Source organism: Hippocampus zosterae, chromosome 20, assembly GCF_025434085.1.
Source record: "Hippocampus zosterae strain Florida chromosome 20, ASM2543408v3, whole genome shotgun sequence".
Taxonomy (NCBI): domain Eukaryota; kingdom Metazoa; phylum Chordata; class Actinopteri; order Syngnathiformes; family Syngnathidae; genus Hippocampus; species Hippocampus zosterae.
Window position 1 is genome coordinate 5,001,570 of NC_067470.1, and position 6,176 is coordinate 5,007,745.

A 6,176-nucleotide genomic window follows, 5' to 3' on the forward strand; every position below is an offset into this window, starting at 1 on the left:
AATCATAATGATGTTAGTTTTGCCATCCATTCCCCTCATCGCTCCATTTACTCAGTTACAAAGTGATGCTAACTGCACCTCTAGCGGCGTAAGTAAAACGGAGCTTCTGAAGTATCATCGAGAGGCCAGTGAGCAGATGCATTTCTTAGCAATCTCTAATGGAGGTCTTTTTGGCTCTCCTCCTATTGGTGTGCAGAGCCAAAGAAGCGCAGACTAAAAACATGGACGATCAATGCCAGGCTTCTTCTAGCGTGAGCTGAATTCCTTCAGCAAATTCTTTATTGGGTAATATATTGTGCCACGTGTCTCGTGTGTTTTGACTTTTACTTTGTTCACATTCCCTGCTGGCGGGCTCTTGTTATGTTCTTGGATGTTTTGTTTTATTCACCGTCGTATCACTCAGAACCATTCTTATTCATATATATCTATATTTTTTTTTTACTCGATGCCATTAAATTGAGACTGCACATTAAATGGCAGCAAAGCTATCGTATTTCCCCAAACAAACAAGAGCTAACATTCGGGTCAATTTCACAATGTACTTAAGCAGGGAACTTGATTCCAATGCTCGATCTGACCCAGCGATGGGTCTAATATGACAATTACACACTTGGAGTGCCCTGCTTGCCAAAAGCCCTCACAGTTAATGACAAGAGATGGCGGTTAATCATATCCCTATGCAGGGATCAGGGTGTAGCTCTTGGGAGCTCAAGCCTCATTGCAACCTGCCAGCACAATCACCTTCCAGCAATTACGCCAAGCATTATTCAATATAGCTCGGCCAACAGCTTATAACAAAGAGACAGTGCGGCGTGGCGGCTGTCTGGCGTTAAAACTAAGTACAGTTTATAGGTCAAATACACCCACTCGGAATCAATTTAACAACCCTTCGCCATGTAAAGCATATGTGTGGGGAAAATGCGTGTCCCGGATGCTAAATTTGTCACACGTACGCGTTAGCCTTCCGACTTAGGAGGGCTTCACTAATGTTATCAATGGGCAGCGTTGGATTGGAGGCACTACATGTGTTTGGCCCATATGGAAGCCAGAGAAACACGTTGATGAGGGGAGACGGTTCATAAGATCAGCTGTTCTTCATGACCAACATCTGTTCGCCCGCCAATGCCCAAGGCGTCGGTTGCGTGTGCGGCGGCTGATTTAGTGCAGCGATGCTCTGCACGTACGGTATAAAAAATATCTAATGGCCATATGTCCGATGAATCCAAAACACTCTTATCTTTTTACGTCTGTGAATAAAAAGGAAGTGGCAGGGGAAAAAAAAAAAGGTGCCCTCGAAACTTGACATCTGATCTAATCTCACTCTGCAACCAGAACAGCTTTTACTCCAGTTAATTATTTCCAAATCTTAAGCAAATACATAAGGTACATACTTAAATTTGATTTCAACTTACAAATCTGGCCTCTCGCGTCCGAGACCACTGCTGCTCTGTATCCATTTTTCCTCGGCGTAATCAAATGACTGATAATGCTGGCTGTGTGTTCTCAGAGATGAGGGGAAATGCAGCATCTTACTAAGATAAGAAATCAGTTCCTGCTTTTTTTGATTGGATTACATATGGGGGAGGGTAATCCTTCATAACGCTCACTCAGGGAAGCGCGCAGGCGAGACAGTAAATATGGAAGAGGGAGAGCGCCAGAGGATTTTGGAGATGGAATCCCAAGGCGAACTCAGAAGATTTCACTCGGGAGAGGAAATTGGTAACCCCTTTCCTCAAGAGTCAGGGACTGAAGTGAAGTGCTCTGGAGCATATCTAGTTTAGCATACTTTTTTTTTCCACTTTCAACCCCTTTCATTTACAAAAAAAAAGTCACTGGATGATACGCAGATTTTTTTTTTTGCATAATTTATAATCAGTCTGAGCTGCATACAAAAGAGAAAACAAGAGCATAATCAAACCAATTGCCTTGCTGTGATCACAATCTTCTGTATTGCATATCATATCATTAGGATTGACCTTAAAATTGAAAATTGAATCGCATTATTTCAGGCCACTGAAGTAAAACCACAGCTCCACCAATCAGTGCCGTATATAGAGCATATGAAAGGTAAAAAGTAGTCGTCATATTTTTTTGTAATTGTTCAGTTTGTATACAGTTAAAAAAATCCTTCAGATGACTAAGAAACACAAAAATGTAAACGATGATGATGAAGTCCTGTTTTGATAATTGATATATGGTCAAGGGTCTCTTTATCAGTTCTGAGATGATGCCCAGATGGTTAAAGTAGTGGGCTGGAGATAAGTGGCTCGCTTTTAAACAGGGCTGTCTTTTGGCCTCAGGTCTGTCTGGATGACTGATTGACCTCTTGGGATGTGAGTCTGACTCCCATTGGACAGAACCAGAAGGACATTAGATGGTGCTGACAGATAGTCGGTCACCTTTCTCCTCTCTTGTGAACAAGACAACCCTCACTTTCTCTTTAGGGCTGAAAAATAGGTTTGAGATGCTGAGAAGTGGAAAGAATAATAACTTTGAAAGAGTAGCAAAGTGCATTCCTTATTGTCAGACAGTAGCAAACTGTTGGGCCATGTTTGACATATAAAGTTGTTATTCAGAAATTAACTTCTGATTTATTTTTTAAATCAGTGATCAATAAGGTGTGTGTATAATTATGTTTCTCATCAGAGAGAAAGAGAGAGAGAGAAAGAAAAAAAAGCATATTTGCGCTGGCTGAAAATGTTTATGTTCTCTGACCCCTCATCAAAAAGTGCAAAGCCGCCTGAGGTAAAATGAGTCACTAAGTCAATGGTCACGTTAGGTATTTCGGTGTTTTGTATTCCTTTGGTATGCAGCCTGCACAACCCCCCCCCCCCCCCACATCCACCCACCCCCTCACAGCACAAGCGAAAAATTAATAGAAGCTCCTATTTTCAACACATCATCATTACTTTGCGAGACAAACATTTAATCCCTGTGCAATAGAGAACCGAGTAAATTATCCCCACGTCTCATTCAGCTTCTGAATTAGATGATACGGAATTAGATTATGCTCGAAAATTAGGTGTTCACGCCAAATGAAAGCAATCACGAGGGTGGGATCGGAAGATGATGAAAGCCCTCCCAGCTAATCCTGGCCAGTAGAGGGCCTCCTCACTACTAAGAATGCTCATCCAGTGACAAATGCTGCTGACGGTAACCAAGTGAACAGGCAAACCGCACGCTCCTGTAAAGAGGTTAATAGTTGAATAGTTAGTTAATTAATTTGAAATGTTGATTGTGGTTCGTTACTCGGATCACACCTTCTGGCTCTTATCGTGCGTCCGCGTGTGATACCCTCCCCGCACATAGTGAGAGGGGTGCCATTAAAAATATTTTGAAGATAACTGTTATAATCTGTTCAATTAATTGGATTCTTCAATGATTCCGAGGGATTGTCCCACTCATACTGATGATAGTCACTGACCTCCATCAAATCCGCCAAAATTGTGTGAAACCACCTGCACCCAAACTTAGACCTGCTTTTAGTTGTGTATATGTTGAGCAATGTAGGATCTGTCTAGTTCAGCACCTCTATGTTAAAATGCTCTGCCGAAAAATAGTCGGAACATAAGGCCGCATACACTATGTAATCAAATGTACCTTTCACTCAAACAGCCCCTGTAAATCAGATAGCATTCCAGGAGTTCAATACTATTGTGTAAGAATAACTGCCCAGGAGGATAAATGCTCCAGAAAGCCTGCTTGCTCAGGATGGAGACAGTCTTTGACTCAAAGTACTGCCCACTGACTGATTGCGTCTCTTTCTAGGTGCAGCTCAAGGAGGCGGATACTTTATGTCCGTTTCACCATCAAACGGGCCAATCTGTGCAACAGGGAGATAAATCGAGCTTTGCAGAGCAATGTTCTAACCCGTTATGGCCATCCTGACTGGAGGCACTCCCGCAAAAAAAACCCCCACAGAGTAAAAAGTAACTCCTTAGTCCAACCACTTTTTTATTGCCTAAATCTGCAACATCTCATTTGGTTTATTCAATTTCTGGTCTTTCAGTGAAAAAAAAAATACCACGAACATTCCAGGCAGCTCTGGAATTTACTCCAAATTATTGTTTTGCTTTGACTCCTTGTGAATGTGTGTTAAAGTGTATTGGTGTGTGTGTGTGTGGGTGGGTGGGGGTGGGTGTGTATGCATTGCTGCAGGCTAACGAGTAGTGAGGGAGTTCCCCACATCTGTTCACCATAAGAGCTTGTTGACAGCAGCTCTTCTCTCTCTCGTTCTCTTCCAGCTCGCAGTTCATCACCCCTTTTGATTCTGTTGGCACCGCTCATCCAAGATTTAGTAGAAAACAAGGTCGGCCTCGTGTTTAGGGGGCCTTCTTGGCCGCTCATATGAAAACTCGAGTAGGATATTTAGCTGTCAATAACAAAAAAAAAAAGGATAAAAAAAGAGTGGTCTTTGGAAATGTTGCAGATTCTGCAATTTTCTTACGACTACGAATTACTTTTGTTTAGTGAGGAAATGCATGTCGATGAATTACAATGCTCATTGACATAACTTTGAGTTGACAAAAAGTAATCGGCTAATAATATTTTTTTTAAGCCCGTTGAGAGATTCTGGCTTATTCCTCAAGAGCAAATTCCTCCAACCGTCGCCCATTTGAAGGGGCGACGCTTCTCCATCTCGTATATTTTCATACACAGATTCAAGACACCCCATACTGGACTTATCAAAGCAACCCCAGAACGTAATCAAGCCTAATGTATTCACTTTGCTTATCGACAATGACGGTGATGCATCGTAAAAGACGCCTGCCTCCTGAAAAACATTGAAACTTTCATGCATCAAAATGGGCAAAGTCTGTCATGAATGAAGTCATACAGCAACAAATCCAGATGCCGCGACTTTCATTCCGAGTAACGATGTCAATGGGTGATTGGTAGTCAAGTCGTGGGCACACAACGCTGCTAAACAATCACTTTGACAGCTATTAATGTAACAATCGCATTGTTACTGGAGTTGCACCCCCTCCACTCGTGTCGCTCCATTTCTTCATTCAATCACGTTCCATACATACACAGGACATATCCTGTGCAGGGTCACGGGGAAGTTGGAGCCTCATCCCAGATGTTTAACAGTGTGAAACCGACTACACCCTCAGTTGATCGACAGCCAGTTATGTAACCAAATATTTGAACCTGCTTTCAGTATGACGTAATGCCAAAACATTATTCTGTATCGACAGTGTTATGAATGTTATGGACACGTAAAGGTAGAATCTTTCTGGACAGCTATGGAGTAATATGTATGTATATATTTAGATTTTTAAAATTTTTTTTAGAAAGGGCCAAAAACGTTGGAGTTATTTGAGTACCAGAGGTTTATTGCGCGTTTTGCTCGCGAGGAAGCAAAGGCTGCTAAGTAGCCATCGAAAGTCGGTGTCTAGGTGAGAGTGTTTCTGTCGGAGGATTGAAAGGCACCTAAGCCTGTAATTGGGAAAAGGTCCATTTGGACGACCAGAGTTGTCCATTTGTTTTTAAAAGGGAAAAGCAATCGATGGGCAGCATTAAGCAGATCTGTGCGAGATCTAAATGCCTTCCATTGGCCACGATCTTTACTTCTGGCTTCGGAGATGCAGACCTTTAATGACCAGACCAAGAAACAGAGATAGAAACAAAGCTGTAAAAGGTGCCCTTTAGATTGACCCGATACTATGCAACCCACTGATTGACCCCCTTGATGATCCAACCGCCTTTACCTGATTGCTAATCACGGGCCGCGAAAGGAGCCAATTATTATTTTTGGGGGTTTTCTTTTTCTTTCCAGCTTTGATTGCACTAATTAGAATGTGTCCAATGGTTTTTGATCCACTCTGCATACCAATATGGTGTTTAGATCAGACAGTGGAAGCAGTATAAGCAGGAAAGGGAATTATCCACCTCATAAAAGCATTTTATTTCCAAAGCATCATGTGATCACGGTGTTGTGCGCTGTAGAAGTTCAAATACATTGAGAACTGCAAAGCCTTCGCACCTGCTCGACAGTACGAGCGCGTGTGGCTTAAACCGCTGAAGCTGTTCAAATGGGTCCTCAGAGGACCTCTCCATTTCTCTCTTGTCTCCATCAGAGTGTAAAGTTTTCCAACAGCTGGTAGACAGTAAAAAGTGAGTGCACTGGGGCTGTGATTGCAAAGATTTCCAGAGGTTTATGGAAGGAGGTG